The sequence below is a fragment of the Delphinus delphis genome, chromosome 16 (assembly GCF_949987515.2).
Source record: "Delphinus delphis chromosome 16, mDelDel1.2, whole genome shotgun sequence".
Classification (NCBI taxonomy): domain Eukaryota; kingdom Metazoa; phylum Chordata; class Mammalia; order Artiodactyla; family Delphinidae; genus Delphinus; species Delphinus delphis.
In genome coordinates this window covers 57294162-57318848 of record NC_082698.1, presented here as the reverse complement: position 1 = coordinate 57318848, position 24687 = coordinate 57294162, and the positions used below count along the sequence as shown (strand labels likewise).

Sequence of the window (24687 nt, the reverse complement as noted above, 5' to 3'; positions counted from 1 at the left end):
AAAGTGAGAGAGGCTCGGCAGTTGGGAAGTTGTTTTGAACCCTGCCTCCTCTCTGAAAGACACTAATGAACGTGGATTTGAATGCCATAAATGCAAGGTAATTTTGTCACTCCTCGCTTCCCTTGGCCACCTTCATTAGAGAAGCCGGGAATTTGCTTAGCCCAGATCGCGTTGTACAGGCCTGTTGTGGCTGGAAGGGAACCCTAGTTAATTAATATGAGGAATTTGTTTTGTGTCCCTGTTTAAAAAAAAAAAAAAATACAGTGCAGGTTGGTGTTGTCAGCAGAAGCTGCTTGTCACTTTGACCTGTTCTGTTAAGTGTTTGATGTGTTTTCTCAGAGTAATCTGTGAATAACATTATAGCCCAGCCAGAAGAGAAACCGAGGGAGCAATAGCAGAATTAATATCTGGGAGCGTTGATAATTATATATCAGAATCTAATTTTTAGCACAGAAAATGTGTTAATGACAGAGGGGAAAACAAAAACCACTAGCTTCTCCCAGCAGGCCCCAAAGTGTCATTTATTATTTCTCAGCTGGATATCTATCAAGTTTATGGGTTAATTTTTCTGTAGACTGTTATTTATGGGTTTTTGTTTGTTTTCAGCCATCATTACTAACAATACGGTTAATAGCAATCATTTGTTATCCAGCACTAGGCGTGATGCCTCAGATGAGAGCACTGAACTGAGAATACTCATTTGGTAGCTGAATAAGGCCCTGACAGGGCCCATTTATAACAAGCTCATTCTATAATGTCCATCCTATTAATAAAATTTTGTTGCTGTTTAATTAGAGATGTCTGATGTGTATAGTAGCACCGCAGAGGAGACTTTCTGCTGCTGCCTTTTTTTTCCTTCCCCTGGTCTCTTCTGTCACAGCCAAAGCCCATCTGGGCATGTGGGTTTGAGAAAAGGAATGAAGGAGCTGTGGGTGAAGTTTCTAGATTAGATGTGTGGTGACGGTGCAGAGTGAGATGGAAACGCAGGGAGGTCTTGCAGCCTCGCCGGTGCTCCTCTTTTCTCTTCATGGTTTTACCTGCCCCGGGTAGTAATTTGCGGTTCGCCTCCCAAATCCTCAGTGATACGAGGTGTGACCACAGGGTACTGTGATTGATTTCCTAACAAATGCAACAAAACTTGAACATCCAAGTGTGGGTGTTTGGCTCTTCCAAGTCATTGCCTTGCAAAGCAGCACATTCATGCCTAAGTCACTGTCATTTCTCGGCACCTTCTGGAAACTTCTTTTGGTTTGTTTGCAGAGGCAGCCTGTTTCATTCAATAAAAAAGTGAGGAGTCTCCCTAAGTAAGAATTTGGGATGATATATTAGAGTGTCAATCTCAGTATTTTGTGATCGCACTTTGGTTACAGAAACTGATTCGGTTTAGTCGTTATAATCCCAGGGGATCTTTCAGGCTTTTTTTTTTTTTTTTTTTTAATTAGAAAGCAGCTTTGGGGCTAGGTGCCATGATGTGCCCAGCTGCTGGACAAAGAGTTGGAATTCCAACAGCTACTTGGTAAGTTCTGATGCCCTTTCTTAGCAGTGGTAGGATTTGGGGAAAGTTATTGAATTGCTGGGCCTCACCTTTCTCAGTTCCAAAAAGGCAGGTACTAGTCCCTGGAGAATGGATTGTTGCGAGGATTAAATAATACACCTTGTAGGTAGCAAGACCTCCCAAATGCCAGTTATGACTACCACCAGTTAGAATTCACTGTTTAGAACCCTATACAGAAGAACCTACTCCACTGTGGTCCTTTATTGTAAAGTCATTTTAAGCATAGTTGAATAAAATATTTTACTAACTAATTTTTACTACTCAGATTTCAAGTGAAATTTTGTTTCCCACTCGGAGGAATATTTAAAGACATGTGCAGCATTAAGAAGTTTTTTTTATCATCATCCCGATTATGGCTGATTGTGAAGTTTGCTCTGTTTAGGGGGAAGAACAACGAATTTAGAATTCAGGGAAGAAATAGTTTACTAATTTGGCAGGTGCTCCGAATTGTACACCTTTGAATTAAGAGCACACAATCAGGCAATACACTGAAGAATGTTTTAAAATAGTTTTGTTGCTAGGTAACTATTTTCCTCTTGAGTAAGCTTCTTCCCCCCCACCACCCATGAAATGTTTTGCAAATGATCTTTTGAATAAAAAAGATCGTCTAATATTTTTTCCAAGCCTATCTGTTTGATTGTGAAGGTAAGACCATTTTTTAAAAAAACAGAGTGCTGTAAAATTCCCATCCTAAGCTGGCGATGAAACCACAGTGCAGAGTGGTGGCTGCACAGGCCTGGGTCTCTGCAGGTTTTTTTGCCCCTAAACTGCACCTGACTACAGCTTATCAGCCCTTAATTAGTGCTACATTTTCTCCCTGTGATTTCTATTGATGTACGGCACAGGAGCTGGATTGAGCCTCCACCTGACTGGTGTGCAAATTGTTCTAGAAAATTCAGCAAACATCTCTCTCCATTATCCACCGCCCCCCACCCCCATCACCCCATCTCTTTCCTCCCCACCGTTTCTCTCTCCTTGTGTCTTCCTCGCTTCCATTTCCCTCAATAGAAAAGGTGAAAAGCAGGACGATAGGAATCAGGTTGAGTATTAGTGTTTTTGCTGGCCTGGCAATAGAAAACGACAGGCCGCCGCTGGGGCCCTCCGTCAGCAGATCAGGAAGCGGGGAGGCGGCAGGCGGGGGCTCCCCCGCGGCCTCGGGATGGCTGCACCGTGATGGCGAGCGAGCACCGATGAAGTCAGCACTGACAAAGTGAGGGGATTGATGGATGGACAAAGCAGGGAACTGGATGTGAGAATGGATGAGGGCAGAGGGGGAATTTAACACAGACAAACAGAATGAAAGACAGAGAGGAATTGCTTGCTGAAGGATGCCCGCCCTCAGCTCCCACAGCAATTTACTTGCTGCTAACTGAACACCCAAGGATTGTTTGCATCTTTGCAGATTTTCCTACCAGCCTGGGCAGAGGGAGCTTGTAGATTCCAGCTCGTGTGTGCCAGGCTTTCTCTTTCAGCCTCCCTCTATTCCTGTCCCCCCGCCCAGCTGCATTCACTCACACTCATTTAATTCAAACTGAGCGACTGATTATTTCCAATAAGTTCACACAGTGTTCCTGCAGAATAAATTTTCTTCTCTGCCATTATTTTAATGTTTCCACTAAATTTACCTTAATCAGTTATTGTTGCCTTAGTGTAGTATATAATAATATTTACCTGCTCCTTTTGAAAATGGTGTTTCTCGAAGGAGATCTATTGTTGTTTGGTGAAGGTGTGTGGTAGCGATGATAATGTATGTCTCCTTTGTGCAGGAAAAACTTAGCGGCTTTCTATAATACCTTTATCCAGTCTGTATTAATTAATGAGGGACTCAATGTTTAATGCTTGTCACATTTTACTTTAAGGTAGCAAATATGCTCTAAGTCAAACCCCAAATATGTTAGGCAAAAAAAGAATTTATTAAGAGGGTAAATCTCACGTGAAATGTTTTTACCACAATAAAATCAAATTTAAAAAAAGAAACAAGAAAAAAATTGGGAGAGAAAAGAAATGCGTCTTTTTTTCTCCCTAAGAAAAATGTGTAGTGTTGCATGTGTTACAATAGGTTTACTTTTTGTAAATCACCATTTCAGAAAGTAAGAGTCTGTGAGCAAAAAACTATTTGAGGTTTTTAAAAAAAATAATGCAATCGATGATTGTATGAAGCCATAGAAGGTAAGTCAGATTACTATAATTGAATACCATCCTCAAATGTATGTTCAGGACTTTGTTTCCTTGTATGAATAAAGAAAATGATTTTCAGAGACCAGTTGACCTAGGAGTCTTGGATAAGAATTACTGATATTAAAATTCCAAAAGAGAAACCTACACAAGACACACACGAATTGTTGGGAAAGTGAAAAGGTGACTTATCCCAAACTTAATACAGTCCAGCCTTTAGTGTGGAGTTACAAAATGAGCCACTATATTTCTGGTACATTCAAGGAAGCGGGGGCTTTATGGGAAGTCTCTTTTTCATTTTGGAATATATTGAAGGAAACTTTGTATTTCAGAATTGATGCTGATAGGTGTCATAGTTCCTTTATCCACTTTCCATCCAAAAGGAAAAAGTTTGTTTTCTCCTTCTCCCCTACCTCCATTCCTCTCTCCCTCTCCCCTCAAAGAAATGGCCTGGAGAGAAGTCTTTGCATTTTTGGGGGGGGCTATATATTTCAACAATTTTTTTTTTCCCTTACGGGTACTGATTTACATGTCCACACACCTGGTTTTGAGGCCAATCTCTTTCTTGTAACATACCTCTGGAGTGCATGTATTCCTCTCTTCAGATTCCACAAAGACTAAAAGTATGAAGCAGTACCAGAGTTCTGAGAACCTTTGGCCCTTGAAGGACTCCAGAATGCTGTATCAGCTGCCTTCAGTAATAAAGCAAGGTCTTGGGAGAAGGCTGTTGACTTGCTAGAAATGATGAATAGGAGTTTTGAAAAGATGAAATTAATAAGTTGTCTGTTGCACAGAGCTCCACGAGACATGTTTTCAGGTGTGGCATAGACTATCAGTCCAGTGTTCAAAAGTAGATTTGTCCTTGTGTTCATTCCCTGTACAGACTAAAGGCTGTGGTCGTCTAGAAGCCACACCATTCTCAGGTGCACATCCAGCATCATTTTGGAATAATAGGAGTGCAGAGCTGGCTACCCGCTTGGAGATTATATCATATATTAATCCTGGTATTGAGTAATTTTTCAAAGGTTGAAAAATGTGACAGGTGATAAAATTAAGTTTACTAAAGGTGGCTCACACATGGCCCAGAGATACACATGGCTTAAGGGAACAGGTCACACAGGGTTCTGATTCTTTTTGTAATATAAAAACCTGGGGTCTCTGAGGCAATGCTGGGAAATTTTTGGAGGAAGGATGGTAACTCTTTTTTTTATGTGGATCCCTGATTGGTGAAGGCAGACTAAGGGGAATTGGTTTCTTTTTGCCATTATTGGGCATTTTGTAGCTTCCATGATTTTCGCATCCTATTTACCAGCACGTGTTATAAGAATCACTACACCTGTGGTTCCTAGAAGCAGGATGTAGGTGCCTGAGCCCCCTCTGAGAGATTCTGATAGAGTAGGTTGGGGTGAGATCTGTGCCGAGAATTCTGCCAGGTGGTCCAGAGACATTATACCTTTCCCCTCTGTGTCCCTTTGCAGTCCATTTGGATATTTCTGATGCATCCCTCCAAATATCCTGGACTTTTGAACCTTTGAGTTGGATGAGTAATAAACAAAAGAAGGGTTACTCACTTTTGTCTTATACCTCTCAATTTATTTCAACATTTTTTCCGCCCTAGTTCTATATACAATATATGTTGACTGTAGGGAGTTTGAAAAAATAAGAATTTGGAAGAAAAAAATTATCTGTAATTCCACCACCCAGAAGTTAACCATTGTTAATATTTTGTTGTACCTGTTGCAACCTTTTTAGAAAAAAACATACAAATTACATTTTGGAAAACTAGGATCATTTCATAATTTTTGCAACTTTTGCATGTATCAATATGTATTTTGAGCATATTCTCATGTTATTAATAATTCTGAAACATTCTGGTTATTGGAGGCACAGGGTATTTGGTCAAGTTTTCTTTGCAAGTCTCTTTTTTTTTTTTTTTTTTTTGTGATACGCGGGCCTCTCACCTCTGTGGCCTCTCCCATTGTGGAGCGCAGGCTCAGCGGCCATGGCTTACGGGCCCAGCCGCTCCGCGGCACGTGGGATCTTCCCAGACCCGGGGCATGAACCCGTGTCCCCTGCATCGGCAGGCGGACTCTCAACCACTGCGTCACCAGGGAAGCCCTGCAAGTCTCTTATAGTTGGGCGTGTAGGCTGCTTTCCCCCCTATAACTGTGATGAACTTTGATCTAATTTGCAATTGATGACAATTTGATTATTATTTTTTAAAGTTAAATTGCCTTTTCTTCCTCCGTCTCATCTATCCATCCGTCTGTCCATCCACTCCTGGTTTATGAACACTTGATTTATTATGGTTTCAGAAGACCAGTGTCTGCCCTATATGAATGGCTTTTTCCTAGAGCGTGAGAGAGTATAAATTGTTCATTAAGCCACTGCAGTATTTCAATGTTATTAGTACTGTTAGTATCATGATCATCTACTTTAGAACTGTCATATCTCAATGCTAGAAGAGACATCTCCAAATATTAAGCCACCTAATAGTGAGGGTACCATTGCTGGGGATAAGCAAGAGGCTGGAGGGTGAGCATCTCAGCACTATCTACTACAATCAGAGTTGCTCCACTTTTAAAGTTTTGCATCAGCTTTTTTTTTTTTAAAGCAAGATAGTTGAACTAGTCGAACTCTATTCCTCTCATAAATGAGGACACCAAAGCTCAGCAATGTCAAGTGACTGACATCTCTCACAGTTCTCTGTCCCCTGGCATTTTTTATTTCCCCTTTACTGGCGGCCCCACTATCAAGCTCAGTTCTGTCAGTGAGCTCAGACCCCTGGGAAAAGAAGGATGAGGAGGCTTGATCGTGTTCAGCTGAGCTTTATTCAACTTTCTGGGGTGTGACAGAGTGATGTGTTTGTGCTTATTAGCAGAGAGTTGCATATTCATTTGCCATTCATTTTCCCCAAATGCCCAGTCATGTAGCAAGTATCAGAAATTGCCCATTGGAAACTGATTCACTTTGTTATAAAGCAGAAACTAACACACCACTGTAAAGCAATTATACTCCAATAAAGATGTAAAAAAAAAAAAAAAAAGAAAAAAAGTTGCCCATTGGAGAATGTTCTGCTATGAACTTCTTAGTACTGGTGAATTACCAAATAGGGACTGTCTATACTAGTCCATGTTCTACCGCTCCATTACTGGGGAGGTCAAAACAATGCTGGAACTTGGCTTCTTCAATTATAAAAAAAAAAAAAAAAAAGAGTATTGAGTGAGTCAAGACCTAAGAGTACTTAGAGCTCTAGTTTGGGTTCAGGGAAAACACAGTGGAAAAGAGTAACGTGAATTTGGCAAATTGAAATTACTACTGTTAGGAGATCATGTGAGGTTTGGATCATCAGATCAGGCTTCTTGAGAGAAGTGGAATTTGAGCTGACCCTTGAAGACAGGATTTAAATAAACAGAGGAAAAGTGGGGAGAGCATTCCAGGAGGGCGATAGCATGAGCAAAAAATGGGGGCAGGGAAATAGAGACGAGTAAGGGGGTACATTTCGCAGGCATGGCAAACAGAGTAGAGAAGTAAGACTAATGTGGGACATACCAATGAATTCCATTTTTTTATTCATTCCACAGATACCTGAGTGTCTATTATGTGCCTCAAGGAGCTTATATTTTAGAGGGGCAAGGCAGATGGTAAAGAAATACATGCATACACACATACGGCGCAGTTAAGAGCTATGTAGAAAACTGGAGAGTGGAGGATGATGAGATGGAGTGGGCAGAGAAGGTCTCTTGCACAACTTAACATTTGAGCAGAGACCTCAGTGATGTGAGGAAGGAAGCCATGAAGATAGTGGGAAAAGTAGAGGGAACAGTCAGTACAAAATCCTGTAGTACAAATGGAATCTATTCTGGGGCAGACAGATTGGTCGCCTCCCCGGTAACCACCTTAATCCTCCTTTATACTTGTTCTCAGAGCCCTGTTCACGTAGTTAAATAACACTTCACGTCATTGAAGGAACTTCTTGACCTTTCTGTCATGGAAAGTACTTCGTCCCCAGTCTCAGAGTGAACCATGATTGATTTAAGCCAGTCATAGCAACTCTTTCTCCCTTTTCTGTGATTGGTTTGGGCATGGGCATGTGATCTTGTTAGGGCCAGTGGTAAAGGGAGATTGTGATTGTGTCTACATGTGATGCCTGGAACTGCAGCAGCCATCTTTTGCCCATGAGGGGAGGTTTTGCATTGAGGGTGGCAGAGCAAAAAGATGGGAAGCACTTGGGTCCATCATGATATCATGAACTGGTGAATTAACCTTGGAAAGCATCTTACTTTGGATTTCTTTTGATGTTATATAATAAACCCTTATTGTTTAAGCTATTTTTTTAGTTTCATACTCTGTTACTGGCAACCTGAAGTGTCCTAAAAGGTATGATAAAGATCTTGAAACAGTTCTTTGTCCAATGCACTTCATTTAAGATCTGTTCAAATGTTACCTGTCTGAAAGACCTTCTCCAACTCTCCGTGTAGAATGGGACAGAGGTGGAGCTTCGACTCTGACATGGGTTAAAAGTCTTGCATACGCCTAGGTTCGAGCTAGTGGGTGGCCTCCCTCTGTTTTCCGTGCACGGGGAAAGGGGAGCACGGGTGCTCTGCGGTGCTGTTTGGACCGAGGTCCGCACCGCCTGCCGTCTGTCTTCTCATGTGACTAATGCTCAGGTCCATCTTCATAAATGGCGATTTCACGAGCTCATTGGCTCCACATAAAAGGTGAGTGACTCCGCTTATAATAAATCTCTGTGTGGCGTGCGTACTCTCATTCCCTTCATTTGACCTTGGTGGGACAGGCTGATGGGCCAGTGAAAAATACGAGATGAAAAATGAGTGAGCAGAGCACAGTGAGCAGTGAATCCATCTTGTGTGTGATTAGCTGTGAAAAATCTCACCAACGTGATTCCAAAGACACTTTTTCTTTCTCCCCTTCCTCAGCCCCTCTTCCTTCTCCCATAGTATATTGTCAGCCACCCCACAGGTGCGCTTTTCCACACGTGACTGCCTCATCCCCACCAGCAGTCATCGGATCCTTACAGGGCTTCCTGGATCGAGAGCTACGGGGTAGGGAAAGTGGACTCAGAGGAGGAGAATCTGTTTTTGGGGTGGGCTTGGGGGAGCAGCTGATGGAGCTCAGCTGAAGCCTTAGGGAGTCCCCTCCAGGGGCGCATTGAGAAGACACGAGTGTGACGGAATGACTCGGTAGGCAGTGTAAATCTGCAGTTACACCCGAGGACTCGGTGACTCGAGGTCGAGGTTCTCCATCCGTTCCATTTGCAGAGTCAAGCCCTATAAAAACAGGGCGACGGGATGGTAAATCAAGCTTCCTGGGGAACCGTGGGGTCCTGCCGCAGAAGGCCTGAGCACGTAAAATGGAAACTTGCCTTTCATGGCAGTGGCTCTTACTGCCATGCTGAGAGGCCACCTTGGTGGCATCAAGGTGCTTTTGGAATAGAACTCCCTGCTGCAGTCGGCCTCTCGTGTGGACGCCCTGCTTTCATGTCCTCTTTTCATGATGTCTGTGGGCCAGGAGGCAAGGAGGGTGATGGGTGGCTGGAGGTGTCTCATCATGTTAATCTGGCCAGACAACTTCAGTTCACTGTTCAGTCTCCCTGCAGAGCCTGCAGAGGTGGCCATCCCGCCCTTCCAAGCAGAGAACATATGTTCATCCTAAGGACCAGCAGAGGGAAAGAGTGTTGATGGAAATGGGCACCTGCTAGCAATTCCTCTGATGGGGCTGATGGAAGTGTCCTTCCTTCAACATTGAGTTCCCCCACGTGTGTGTTCTGACCTCTGAGTTAAACGTCAGTAGTTCAGGTATGTGGGGGGTCAAGGTTAGTCCTGCTTATTGGACAAAAAATTAATTTTTAGATTTTTAAATATTTTATTGTTTCAAAATGCAGTCCTCAGCTAGTGAAGGCTTCTTAGAGGATGTGTTAAATGAACTTAAAAGAATACATTGTAATTAAGATGTTTTCCTGTATGAAAGGACAGTTTTGCTCAAGGTGGTCAAACCTGACCCTGCAACCACGTCTACGTTTATTGCATATTAGCTTGGTACAACAATGCTGCTCTTGACAGATCATCCGACAGCTAGTGGCATTCAGTGATAAGCCGTTATTACCATACTGCAAGGTTCCAGATGCGCTGGGGAAGCTCTGCGTCTTGTTACAGGTCTGCACACTGGTTGGGCTGCTCTCCTCCATGTGTCTGTTTTGTCTGGAACCAGTGGACTTTCTCTGATTTCAGACATCAGAGGCTCACAGAGGAAATATGGGATGTCGTAAGGCTTAGACTCAGAACTGGCCCGGTGTCAGTCACTTCAGTCACCTCGTGAAGTCTTGTGTGGCAGAATCACTTGGCAGAGGGCATAGGTACAGCGAGGGTGAAAAGTCGAGAACAGTCTTGCAGTGCACCATTATGTACTTATTTAGTCTACATGTACTTTGCTAAGCACCCGTCATAAGCCTTGTTTGGTTCTCCATCAAAAATAGGACAAAATCCCACGCCAGTCTTTTCCAAAACTTCCACCGTCTTAGGTGACTTAATAAGGTTTTGGGGTAAAAGTAGAGTGGGTGTTTAGTAAAAGCATACACAGAGTTAGAAGTGGAATTTGGAAACATGAGAATGATCAGTGCTGAGAATCATTTCCGTGATTGTGTGGTCTCTGTTACTGTAGCCACATCAGCAGTCACGTTGATGAGTGCTGGTTGCAGACAAAAAGGATAAGTGTTTCAGAGAGGACAAACATCTCCGTCAGTAACCATTTGCTCCCATCCTGGGTCTTGGTTGTTAACTTTGGTTATGTGACTGACTTGAGCTTGTGGAATAAAGTGAAGGAGGTTAACAAATCATCAGAAAGAGCCCTAAGAGAATAAGAAGAGAAATAGATGAGGATAAATTTTCATTTGGCATTCATTTCCCCAAAGATGCGGCCATACAACAAACATTACAAGATTGACAACTGGATAATAGATGCATAACATGTCCAAACAGTTAAGCTGTTCTTCAATTAACACCCAGCCCTGTAATGTCATCTGGTCCGCCGGGTTTAAGAAGGATGTAGGAAATTTGGCTAAAGTCCAGAGAAACTGTAGAGATAACAATAATTTGTGAAATGATGTATCTGAAGAGCTTTATGGGGTTGGCATTATCTACCTAAATAAGAGCAGCTTGAAGGATATTCTTCTGGTGTACAGGGGTGGTTTTATCTGAGAAGGTAACCAGCTCCTCTCCATTTTAACCAGGAAGTGAAAAAAAGGAAAACGTTGACATTTCAGCATGTTCAAATTAAGCCAGACCTGCAGGAGAACTCCGTTCACTTGTTAGGTTTTGTAGTGGTGACTCAGCACTGTTTCCATGTTGTGGAGTATTTCTTCAGAAGGGATTTACTTCTTAACTTTTAAATGGACAAAAAGCTCGTTCTCTTACCGGAGGTCATGTATTATTCTCCCTGGAGGCAGGGAGTCTGAACCTTTATGAGAATCTGTTTCTGGATGTGGAGGGGAAAAAGTGGGCTTGTGCACGGTGTTTTTGGATTGCCGGATGAGGTAATGAAGGTGATACCCTTTAGTCTGATTCCATCGCCTCGTTATCCTGGGAAGGCCGTAATCCACTCAGTCTGAGTGGGTAGCCTGTGGGTTCTATATGTAAAGAGTCTTTTAGAACTTAAATTTCCTTGGGAAATGGAAGGTACGCTTTCCCAATTAATTGATAAGCTGGATATGATAGGAGATCATTTAAGGGTTCTGCGAGGGGGGGATTCTTTTCTCTGTATATTTTAAAGTAGGGGGGTTTATATAAAGGCCTCTTATATTAGAGCTGAAGCTCAAAACTCCTCTGTGCATCTCAAATACACGTTTACAATGTCTTTCTTCCCTATTTAAAATAAAATTCAAAATTTAACATGGAAAGTGGCAAATTCCTTGTGTTGTTTTCTACTTAACCCTCAATTACCGTGGATCATACTCCAAGATTGTTTTCTTAAATTTGCAGTAATATAGATTGAGTTTATGTCTCATCATATAATCCGAAGTTTGAGAAGTCTGCAACAGTACATGAAACCTTAGTAATATATGATTTTTTACACATGGGAAGGAAGGAAAGATAAGCAGTGAATAAGAGGGCACAAAAAGGAAGCATTTGGTGCAGTGGAGAGGGTGCGAGTGCAGGAAACCTAGGGTTTAGTTTCTCCACCAGTAGTTGTGTGACCTTCTGTGAGTCACTTAACAACATGTCTTGGTTTTTCCATCTGTGAAATAAAAGACTTGGATTAGGTCTTATGATACTTCTCAATTCTGAAAAGACCTTTGATCCATGGTTAAACCTTTCTTGGAGAACATGCCTGTGTTTTCTTGAAAATCCTCTCAAAGGATGAGTTTTTATTCAACTTAACTGAATGGTCCTTATGTTAGTTAAGGATAGTGTGTTGACTTCTGAATCCAGAGTCATTAGTTAATGAGCATTTGGACCATCTCTCCCACTCCTGTGCTCTCAGACCATGTGGCTAATTAATTATGGTGTCTTTTCCTCTTGCGCCAAAACTCTGCCTCAGAATCCTTCTCATCACAGCCTGCCACTACCAGGAGAGTAGAGTCGGCTCCTGAGATGAAACCTCTTTACTTTCGCTGGCCCATTGTGTGTAGACCTCTGAAGTTGTGAGGGTGGGGACAGTGGGGTCTAAGAGAAATAGACACCCACATGGAAGACCTTGCAGTCCAGAGAGACTGTCCCAGAAGTGTGAGAAACCGTGGGGTAGTCATCGTGGGCAGGAGTTAAGTCTGGATTTTCATCAAGATGTTTTCAGTCGCTATAATGGCCCTGCTTTAACTATGCTGTTTCATATTGTGGGTATAGAGAATGCTGTGGAAGATAGGTTGAAGTGATTTAAGGCATTTGACTTTTCAACAAATACATATTTGAAAGTCCATAGTCTTTGGCATAGTCATTTTGTGTTGGCTCCGATCTGAGGCTATTTGTAATTTACAGCATGTGACATTAGCCTTTTGAACCTAATAGTTTCAAAGCCGTCCAAGCTTTGGGAATTGTCATTAGGTGCCCTGGATAGCTCTCTGCTCTGAGCATCTTTGAGAACTAGGCTGGGAGTAGGGGGAGATGGGAGTAATTCTGTATTTGGTGACACAGAGAAGGAAATAGTTTTTATACGTGTATATACATATTAGAAGCATAATGTATGTGTAATTTCCATGTATTTTAGAAGGCATATATTACTCTACATGTACCTTATTTGAAATTTATGGTAAGAATATGGCAAAGGAGAAAAATGTATTGACATCTGGTGTTTCATTGTATTCATAAAAGACTGTTGTCAAATCCCTTGACTTTTTACAATGAAAGAAAATGTCCCTAGTGATGGAGTATCAGGGTTTCTGGTTGCATCTTTAGAATGCGAGCAGAACTGGCCTCATCTCTGTTCCCCAGCTCAGTTATTCACAAAGGTCCTTTTCTAGGTGACATATCATGTTGTATTCCAAAGTACACTTTCTTTTAATTTACAACTTAATTTTCAACCTAATTCAGAAGATTGATACTATAATGCTATTTGCAGAAGTATTGAAATGTCAGTAAGTTTTATTGTAGTAATAAAGAGTATTCCATATATCACACACTCTATAGGGATCCTTGATTTTTGCATAGATCTTCACAGCAACAACCAGTGGCTAAATGCTGGCAATCATTAATTTTTAAAGAAGACATGGTTATGATGAGTTGAGGAATTAAGGCTGGGGGTGAAGAATGAACTTTAATTTTTTTGACAGTTTTTTTTTGTGGTTGCATACTAAGGTGAGGCGACAGCAAGATTAGAAAAAATGGCCCAAATCCCGGGTTCCTAATACTTAGAATGCTGTCTGCTCATAAAAAGATTTCAGTTAGGGAGAGGCTATCTTTGAGCTCCCTGTAACAAATGGGTATCAGTGGCCCATGAAATAATCAATGCCACTGATCCATCCTAGGGCCTGCCAATATGTTAATGGCCCTGGTGCATCGTTATTGCTACAAGACCATAAATCATTCTGGTACCAGAATGCGTCGCTGTCGAGGCCTCAAACCCCTCGCCTGGAATAAAATGCTGCCTCCTAACAATTAATGTCCAAACATTTTGCAGCTTTGTGCCTTGATTGTTTTCAGATGCTAAAAAAGTAAGTAGGACAGATTGTAAATCAATAAAACTATAAGACAAAGTGCTTTAATAATAGGAAAGTTCAGAGTAAATCATAGTTCTGTGTTTATTATTGCATTTGGGGTTATAAATAAAGAGTTACTTTCTACTACCCAGCAAGTCTGCTGAGTTAACATGGGGGACCAAGGCCAGGGCTAACCTCTCTGAATGGGGTTCCCTTTCCTTACACCAACCTGAGAAGCCAAACCAGGCCAGCCGGAACCACAAATTCTACTCTGTATTGGAGGGCAGTGTTGAGTATACAGTGGATCTGTTTTGGAGGTAGTTCACTGAGAGTGTTTCCTGTTAGAAATAGCGAAAATAGCTCAGCATAAAGTGGTTTCTTTGGCAGCATCAGGCTGCATATAGCCAGGTTGGTGAGATTTCACGTGTATGGTTATTTATTACCCTATAGGTGATGGAATAATTTTTACAGTGGCAGCCAAGTTAGTTTGGGGTGCCTAGGAGCTTTTCCTCATGTTTCTTTCCATAACCTGAGAGGTCGACTTTGGCCATATAGAAATCAATTGCTGAACTGTAGGCAAACCTGAGAAGATCTTATTCAGGAAACAGAGTTGCATCCAATTGGTCTGCTTCCCTTCGGTCAGTGTCACTTTAGGCCCCTCTTGAAGGTGTGGAGAAGCACGATGGAAAGTCATTAACTAACTCCACCTCGTAGAGACAAAGTTTATTTGTGCCCATTATGGTATTCCTTGTCCTACGGCTGTATTTTCGGCCTGAGCCTCTGTGCCTTCATGAAGGGTAGACAGCCAGCCTGGAAAGGTGGGCTTGTCACTTGCTTGGGAGCCACAAACCAAAGGGCAGCAGCTTTCGGTGTTGACCACGAACTGGCTGGTGAGCTGTGTCGACTCTGGGTTCCGACTATACAGGGAACGGAGACATTGAACCCTGGCTGAGCCCGTTTCCTGTACCAGGTTGAGTGTGGTAAGGAACCAAGAACATAAACAACCAAATGGGAACCGTAGGATGTGGGGCTTGGGGGTACCTTTAGCGTTCAGTTAGGGCTACGATGTTGAAAAGACACCGTGTGCCCACACAAACACCCTGAAGTGTGGTGTTCCCAAACACACGTGCAGCCAGTGTCATGTAGCAGGACACCCCTTTCGGGCACTTGTATGTCCCTAGCGCCCAGCTCTCATGGGTGTTCGTAGTTTATTTCGGTACTCAGGAAATAACACAGGAAAAGGCCAGAAAAACAATGGCTCCGTATAGACAGAAAGACAATTAAAACTGATATGACTCTTAACAGAAGTGGCAAGAGCAGGCAGGATGGAAGTAATTTATTCAACGAATTGTCCAAATACATAAAATTGCACTGATGTATGGTGTAGCGGTGGGACAGTGGAAAATTTGATAGTTGTTTCCGTTGTATGAATTACTCAGACAGGATGCCTTTGTGAAGTATGGGGGTTTGTTTAATGTTCTGACAACAATTTAGATCCTGTTATGGTTATTGCAGTGTAATGCCATAGTAAAAATTGAACATGACACACCAGCAATTTATTATTTGTGTGTTTTTTAACCTTGAGTATCGGATTGTTTGTCCAAGCATATTCTTTGATTTGCTATGAAATTTATTGTTGATAAAAACAATCAGATTTCCATTAGAAGCAAAAAAAAAATTATTTTTTTTTTTGCCGTGAACCATAGATTTAGGGAAAAAAATTCAAACTAGGCTACAGGACTTATGACAGGTAGACTCATGACATTATATGGTAATTCAGCATGAAAGAATAATTGTGACACTCTACTTGGTTGTGGAGTATAATCGTGCTGTGAGGTTCAATTCACTGAAAGGCCAAATTATCTTCAACTCCATTAGTCTGACAACCTATAATGCTTTGCAGAGGCAATTTGTAGACGTTTCACAGAGTGCCAGCAAACAGGGCTCCCCATTATGCCACCCATTAACGAATTTGTGTAGTGAAAAAAGTAACTTTTCCCTTTTCTTGACTGTTTTCAAGCTTTGCAACATAATAAATATCTAATAGTAGTATTTGCATTGCCATTTACTCTCTTAGTTTTAAATTTATCTGAGGCATGGGAGGCAGCTAAGCAGCCTGAGAAATACTGATAGTTTCTTTGACTTAAAACAGTAGCACGATGCAGTGGAGAGAGCATGGCATTTGGGGGCAGGAGGCCCGGAGTGTGGTCGGAATCCACCCTGAGACCTTTGTCTTGAAAGTTTTTATGGCCTGATTCACTTTGGACCTCAGTTGCCCCATCTCTCAGTTGGGGATTATAAGCCTCTTATCTAAGAGTCTCTGTATGAGGGTTAAGAGGTTCTAAGTATTGTTCCTAGCCACTGGGTGGACACTTTGGAGCTGTTCTGGAGTAGGGGACTCTCTCCCCTTTTGTACTGCTGATTTTAGGGAATGGAGCCACCGGATGGACACGTGTGAGGCTCTCTCAGCCCTGTGATCGGGCTAGTATTTCCTCCTGAGTGTGTGTTGCTTGATTGTACCCGTCTGTAGATGCCTGTCTCCAGAAGAGAACCCGGGGCCATGCCTGGGTTATCTGATTGTTACACTTTTATCATCATCTCAAATACAGAATAAGCACATTTGCTTTTTTTTTAAAAAGACTGAAAAAGTTACTCCTGTGCTGTAGATATTTACGGACACAGTATATTTGATGAACTTTTAAAAGAAACATTCTTCATAAATCACATTGGATGAGTTCCCCCGAAAAATGTTGGTTATGTATGCAGGTGTTTCTGCACGTGGGGACGTACAGAGCTGTATGGCTCAGTGTCCTAAATATTTAATAGGGTTTTACATTTTCGCCTGGATTTTGGGAACTGGAAGAATCCAGGCTCCTTCCTCCTAAAGGCCAGTGCCACTTGTATCTTAGTTCCTTAAATTTCTCCCTGTGATCCACTGCTTATTTCCCGAGGGTGGGCACTGCTGGATTAAAATGAGACTTACAGGAGTGATAAGCTGGCAGAGAAAGGCTAGGACAGCAGAAATGGCCCAAGGGCCCCTCCTCGTCTTTGTCCCCTCCAGCTCAAGGCGTTCTGTAAAAGGGTCTCACACCTTGGGAACGAATGGGCCTGGGGATAAATCAATCTTTCCATCTTCAGAAATTGATTTATAATTTATGATTTTAAGAATTGTCAAATTTTCTACACCGTTTTTGAGGAGGGGGTTGTGTGAATCACTCTGTATCACCCAGTGATGTTCGTCCCCACATCAGAGACTGACCCTTCATTGTGACAGGTCATACATGCTGCTTTCAGAGGAGGTAATGGTTTCTCTAAAGGGTAGATTTGGATTCAGCCCTTCCTGTTAGAATCTGAGAGATGCACTGTCCTTTTGGTTGCTTCACTTGGTCTAAATTCTCAACCATTAAAAAGAAAAAGGAAGAAGAAATAGGATATTAATCTTAGTAGTCATTTCCAAGGACTCTACCCTTCTTATCTGATTGGGTGGGAGGGTTTTTACTTGATCATCAAAAGCTCTTTTTATTTCAGCAAAACTTAGGGAACATTTCTGTCCTCTTGGAAGAGAGGTATTGAATCAGTGGTCCTAGGTTGACTGTTTTCCCTTTGTAAGTTGGAGAAAATATGTGTGTAGGTATCCTCTGCCCTGTGGCCCTATACGCTAGGGAGTTGGATTTCCAGTGTGTGGCTAATATCTCCGGGGGGCTGTAAAGGAAGTGTAAGAAATTTAGTGCAATCAGTCAGCATTACTGGAAACCTCACCTTGAAGTTTATGTACTATGGAGGGTGAGTTAGTTATCCTCACTTTGGTACAAAGGATGGCCGGCCCGTGGGTAACATGCACGGGTGAACGTGGGCAGGGCCACGTGAACAGGGGAGACACTTAACAGTACGCATGAGTGCAGTTACGGTGGGAAAATTCACACGGAGAAGGAAGAAGTCGCAGGGAGGTTGTTGGGGAGTGGGGGTAATGGATTGTTTCCGAGGTCTGGAATCCCAGGGGTATAGTTAAGGACGAGCTGAGCGTTCATGTTTACGCATAAGGCTCTCCAACCTAATTTCGGCTGAACTGTTGCTGACTTCCTTGGTGTTCGTCGGTCACCCACCTGCAGAAAGGGCACGGAAGGGGGTGATTGTTGACTTTATGGTTATGGAACCCAGCTAATCAGTGCACCCGCTGGGCTGTAACTTGTTATGCCTGAGCAGTGCTTACACCAGGTCTTAAGATTTCTTACTAGCAAACGGGAAAAACACTCATTTCTCATGACCCAAGGCCCCTACCGGGAGGGAAGCTCTCATCTCACGTGGAGGGAAAGCACAGTGACACCTCCTGATACAGACCAGTAGAGCTCCTTAGCCCTGCTTTGGAAAACCACAGGGTTTCACAGAATGAATGTTCATGTAGCCCAGTACGATAAGCCTGCCATGGAATAGGAATAGGAGGCGTATTGCTTGCTGTGTTCTAGGATTTTTGAGTCAACATTGGTAGCCCCTCACGCCCACAAGCTGGGGAGCCAGTTTTGGACACGATGATCCACTTATAGTCGTTCTTCATTTAGCGCTGCAGTTACTTTCAGGTGGGGAGGATATTTTTGTTCTGCCGGTTTTCTCAGGGTTGGATCACACAGGGTTCTAGTCCACATAGAGGCTGGCACAGGGCACCTGGTAAGTACTACCTTACAAATTGCTTTGACCTTTGACGTTCCCGGTAAAGGTCCCTGGTTAATTTTGCACTGTGACTGCCTGCTGCACTAGCTCTGCGCTACCTTTCCATCCTTGAATAAATCTGTGAACAATGTCCCTTGCATTCAGGTTCTAGCTTGCTTCTCTGGTATTTATCTTTGCCATCCTTTACCCGATTTCTCTCTGTGCTGACTCTGTGAGCATGTTTCTGTGGGATGGAATCTCAATCAGTTAAAAAAGCGTAGGAGATAGGAAAGGTCAGGACGACAAATCTGTCCTCCTAGCGTCTGCATGTGTGTTTGGGTAGCTGAGCTCAGCTGACCACGGAAGACAAATAGGAAATGTGAAGGTGCTACCTCACCAGCCTTAAAGTTGAAAACAAAATATCTACTGAGAGAAATAGGAGTGTTAGGGCATCATATTAGAAATTCAGGAGAAGAGATACATTCTTTTCTTCATTTGGAAAGGTCACAGGCTTTATTTGCAATAAGAGGTGCATATGGTTATAACTTGCTTTTATTTTCTCTTTTAAAATGTGTATTATATGACCACACCATGTTTATGTTACGATTGCTTGTTTTAACCAGCAAAGCAGTCTTTAACGTGACAATACAAAAAAAATCTTCAAATGTGATTTTAGCGAGTTATCTTACATAACAAGAGACGATGATAATCTGTGGGTGTTTCTGTTTCTCTCGGTTAATTTCTTTTCTATTTTTATTTTGTGGAATTGAAAAAGGACATTTCTAGTGATGGTATAAAGCTCTTCTAATTTAATTTTATTGTTGTATACCTGTCTCCACTAAAAATGCAAATGTCTGTTAGAAGCTGTGTCTTCCATTTCATTCTACTTCATGGACGGGTTTGTTTCCCCGAGTTACTTGCTTTTTGGGAGGGGGGAACATTTGACTCAAATTTGCAGTTAAGGCCACCTTTGATTTTTTTCCCTTAATAAGAGGGAAAAGGGAAAGACAACATATTTTTTTGAATGTCTGCTGTAAGCCAGATAATAACTTATACATTATTTCATTAAATTTTCATAATAACCCTCTGAGGATGTTGTGATCCCAGTTTCACAGATGAGGAAACTGAGGTTTAGAGAGGTGAAATGACTGGCTAGAAGACACACATCCAGCAGTCAGTGAAACTTGGAGGGAGATGTTGGTCTGACTCCAAAGCCTGTGCTTTTTTTCCATGACACCAAACTACACAATCTTCCTCCTAAACACACAATTCTCTTGCTACCATAGTAAGGGACCCTAAATGACAATAACCCGTCATTCCAAAAAGTGGTAGGGACTATACATACAACCTTTCATAAGAAATTACCACTGTCCTTAAAAAATTATTGAATGTCTTTGAACATGTATCAATATTATGTGCCTAGTTCTTTCTGTACTTGGAGCAGTAGTGTGTGTGTGTGTGTGTGTGTGTGTGTGTGTGTGTGTGTGTGTGTGTGTGTGTGTGTGTTTAGGATGCTGATACAGAGAGAGTAGAAGCTTGAAAATAGGGTCCATGTCCTCAGGAAGGGCAGAGGAGACGAATCTGAAACTTGAATGGTGAACGTCAGTTGATGAAGAAGCCTAAGTTAAGGGTTGGGTCAGGATGCAGGTGCTGTAATAGCTCAGAAGAGAGGGAGCCCTGGAGAGCGGTAATGTGGTAGCAACCCAGAGACTTGACCAGAGCCTTAGAAAAGAGTGTCATGTGTTACAACCTGCAAATGGAGTGGCTCTGTTTCTGGGGCTGGGATGCTTTAAGCCTATGTGGACAAAGGGATGTAGTGAGATAGTGGCTACTGGGGGTGAAGTGTGTGTTTTGGGGTAGTTGGAGAAGTAGGTATGTGTATGTGTGAGGCCAGGGTGGTGGTGGTCTCCCCCACTCCCCCCATCCTTGGTACACCAGCCATGCTGAGCACCTCTCAGTTTGTCTAAGTGCCACCTACCTTCTCACCTCTGAGCCTCTGTACCTATTGCTTTCTCTAGCTGACTGCTATTTATCGCCCTGCAGGTCTAAGCTAAAATGTCCTGTCCTCTGGGAAGGCTTTCCTAATTTCTCCATTAGGTCTGGTTCTTCTGCTGTGTGTTCCCTTAGCCTTCTCTATTCCCCCATCATAGCATTGATTACATTTTATTTTAACAACTCTTGTAATTGTCTCTCTCACTAGACAGTAAGCTCCAGTGAAGGGAGGACAGTTAGCAAAGGGTCAGGCACATAGATTGTAGACGAGCAAATCATTTTTGAGTGAGTTAATGAATGAGTGAATATGTTTAAATTTTATTAGTCAACTACTGAAAGCCAGGTTGTTCCATGTGTCCATTTAAGTCAGAAGGAAGACTCATTTGTTGTTGCTGTGGCAGAGTAGGGCATAGTCCCCAAATGAGACAGATTTGTCATCAGGTCCCCAGGTTTATCCTTCAGTGTCCTCTCAGGAGTTTTATCCAGGTCTTGGAATGGGAGCTCCTGGTGAGAGCTAGTGGATTCTAGAATTGCTCAAGCACCCTCAGCAATTTGATTGTGGCCACAGAGACCAATAGTGTTTTGTTTTGTTGGGGTGGGAGGGGCAGGCAGAAAAACCAAGTCATGAAAAACGAGGGTAGGAGGGGGTGCATGGGTAGTGTTAACTTCTGTGGGCCCTCTGACGTCTCTGGTAACGTCTCTGGTAACGTCTCTGGCTGAACAAGGATAGAACACTGTAGATTGGCCCATGCCAAATGAAGGGATGGGATGAACCCTCAATCTCATGTGTCTGGCTGCTTTTAACCCAGCCCAGTGCTATCCTAGCTTTCTCATAACACACTGCTAAAAATGTCCTTTCATATTCTGAAAGCCACCATGACCCCAGCATCATTGGTAGTGACTGAGTTTAATGACATAGACATTTTCCTTTTTGAGGTGATATGAACTCAAGTTGTTCCTTAGAGCACTGTCTTTCTCTTATTCACACTAAGATTTATCTTGTTCTAGGAGCTTTCTATAGTCTGTCTTGTAGACTCTTAGAGCTCTATTCATGCCTCCCTATTTAGTGTCTCCAAGGACAACCGTGTGCTGCTTCCTCCACCATTGACCCATTAACAGATGCGCAGTGGCCATGGCTCCGTCACTCACCCCGTTAGGCCGGCGACGACTTGTCCCTCCCCACCCCACATGGTACAGACACTGGACATCCCATTCTGGGTGGGCTGCTCTAGCCCCCTGAGGACTACTAAGGTGAGTCTTTCCAGCTCATTGTAAATGCATCCTGTTGGGACCAGACAGAGAGTCAGTCCCGCTGCAGTCCAGGTGGATTGCCATCTATTGCTTCTCTCTTATCTTCTCAGCCTGTCACTCCATCATAGAAGGAAATTAAATTGGCTTGGCGTGGGTTGCTCTTCCAGAACTTGCTAGCTGTTCCCCATACCTTGGGCTTCTCTAGGTGATTGCAAATTGATTGCCTTATGATTTATACACCAGAGCTGCAAACTTTCCTTTTGAGACTTGAGTTTCTTACACACGTCTTGAGCCTGGAACCTTTTTTTAGAAGAAAGAAAATGAATTCATTTCTTCTTTCTACATGAAATTAAATATACAGGAGACTTGTTGGGAAGGGGACAATGGAAAAAAAAAAAGTCCAAGCCTACCTCTGCTTATACTAATCTATACTTTTTAGCAGTTATTTTTGAGAGAGTGATTTATTTACACTGACAGCTTGTTACTTATGGTAGCTGCTGCCAGCTTCTGAAGTAATCTGATAACGTCAAAATGTGAAGGGAAGCTATAGGCTTTGCCTTGACTGACTTGCTATAAATCATGTACATTGCTGGTGTCTACACAAGGATGCTTGGGTTGATACTGATGGAAATACAAATCAAATACAACACATAGTAACCCAATTCAGAGCTAGAGATTTTGGATTAAGCCTATTGGATTCATATTTTTAAGTGAAACAGAGCAGACATATACCGGGTTGTGTATTGAAACTTCAAAACTGTCTACTCTGTTAACTTCAAGGACAACAGCTGCCTTTGAAATGGAAGTACAAAGAGGTGGGCGATTGCATATTTTTGTTTCTTTATTCATTCAACAACCACTTGTTGAGCACCTACTACAATATATATCAGTGAAGCGAAAGGCATGTCACTACTTTATCTTTTTTCCTGTAAATTTTTTGGCTTATGTAAGCTTCATGAGGGTAGAGCTTTGTCTTGGTCATCACCCAGTTCTTAAAATAGTGCTGGCTCACAGTAAGTTTTCAATAAATATTTGTTGAATGAGAATTAGGAAGCTCAGAGTCTGAATATTAGTGCTGTCAAAATCTGGAGGTTACTCACCAGAAACAAAGAGCCATTCCCATTTATGGACTCTCTATGGAGTCCTCTCTAGTCCTTCCTATAGATTTCTGGTAAAGCATCTTTCATACTGTAATGTAATTATTGGTTTATATGTTGGTCTCTTCAACTACAGCACAAGCTCTGTCTAATAAGGCAGAAACCATGTCTCATTAACTTGGGCTTCCCAGTGCCTGGCACATGGATGGTACCAAATAATTGCTATAGGCAAGATATGCTACAATTCTTTTTTTTTTTTTAACATCTTTATTGAAGTATAATTGCTTTACAATGGTGTGTTAGTTTCTGCTTTATAACAAGTGAATCAGCTATACATATACATATATCCCCATATCTCCTCCTTCTTGCATCTCCCTCCCACCCTCCCTATCCCACCTCTCTAGGTGGTCACAAAGCATCGAGCTCATCTCCCCATGCTATGCAGCTGCTTCCCACTAGCTACCTATTTTACATATGGTAGTATATATAAGTCCATGCCACTCGCTCACTTTGTCCCAGCTTCCCCTTCCCCTTCCCCGTGTCCTCAAGTCCGTTCTCTATGTCTGCATCTTTATGCCTGTCCTGCCCCTAGGTTCTTCAGAAACTTTTTTTTTTTTTAGATTCCATATATATGTGTTAGTTATGGTAATTATTTTTTACTTTTTGACTTACTTCACTGTGTATGACAGACTCTAGGTCCATCCACCTCACTACAGATAACTCAATTTCGTTTCTTTTTATGGCTGAGTAATATTCCATTGTATAAATGTGGCACATCTTCTTTATCCATTCATCTTTCGATGGACACTTAGGTTGCTTCCGTGTCCTGGCTATTGTAAATAGAGCTGCAATGAACATTGTGGTCCATGACTCTTTTTGAATTATGGTTTTCTCAGGGTATATGCCCAGTAGTGGGATTGCTGGGTTGTACGGTAGTGCTACTTTTAGTTTTTTAAGGAAGCTCCACACTGTTCTCCATAGTGGCTGTATCAACAGGGCAAGAGGGTTCCCTTACTCCACATCCTCTCCAGCATTTATTGTTTGTAGATTTTTTGGTGATGGCCATTATGACCGGTGTGAGGTGATACCTCTTTGTAGTTTTGATTTGCATTTCTCTAATGATTAGTGATGTTGAACATCCTTTCATGTGTTTGTTGGCAATCTGTATATCTTCTTTGGAGAAATGTCTATTTAGGTCTTCTGCCCATTTATGGATTGGGTTATTTGTTTTTTTAACGTTGAGCTGCATGAGCTGCTTGTAAATTTTGGAGATTAAAGCTTTGTCAGTTGCTTCACTTGCAAATATTTTTCTCCCATTCTGAGGGTTGTCTTTGGTCTTGTTTATGGTTTCCTTTGCTGTGCAAAAGCTTTTAAGTTTCATTAGGTCCCATTTGTTAATTTTTGTTTTTATTTCTATTTCTCTAGGAGGTGGGTCAAAAAGGATCTTGCTGTGATTTATGTCATAGAGTGTTCTGCCTATGTTTTCCTCTAAGAGTTTGATAGTGTCTGGCCTTACATTTAGGTCTTTAATCCATTTTGAGTTTATTTTTGTGTTAGGGAGTGTTCTAATTTCATTCTTTTACATGTAGCTCTTCAGTTTTCCCAGCACCACTTATTGAAGAGGCTGTCTTTTCCCCACTGTGTATTCTTGTCTCCTTTATCAAAGCTAAGGTGACTATATGTGTGTGGGTTTATCTCTGGGCTTTCTGTCCTGTTCCATTGATCTATATTTCTGTTTTTGTGTCAGTACCATACTGTCTTGATTACCGTAGCTTTGTAGTATAGTCAGAAGTCTGGGAGCCTGATTCCTCCAGCTCTGTTTTTCT

General features: G+C 42.2%; 1 protein-coding gene across 2 annotated transcripts in view; it reads left to right on the top strand.

Annotated features, from left to right (window-relative positions):
* Positions 1-24687, top strand: part of LRMDA (leucine rich melanocyte differentiation associated) — a 1262633-nt gene that overhangs the window by 427947 nt on the left and 809999 nt on the right. Inside the window, exon 2 of one of the 2 annotated variants that reach the window (XM_060033722.1) lies at positions 1443-1516. The exons of the other annotated variant lie outside the window; for it this stretch is intronic. The gene's annotated coding sequence lies outside the window, so the exon portion shown is untranslated. The remainder of the gene's footprint in view (positions 1-1442; positions 1517-24687) is intronic. 2 annotated transcript variants of the gene reach the window in all.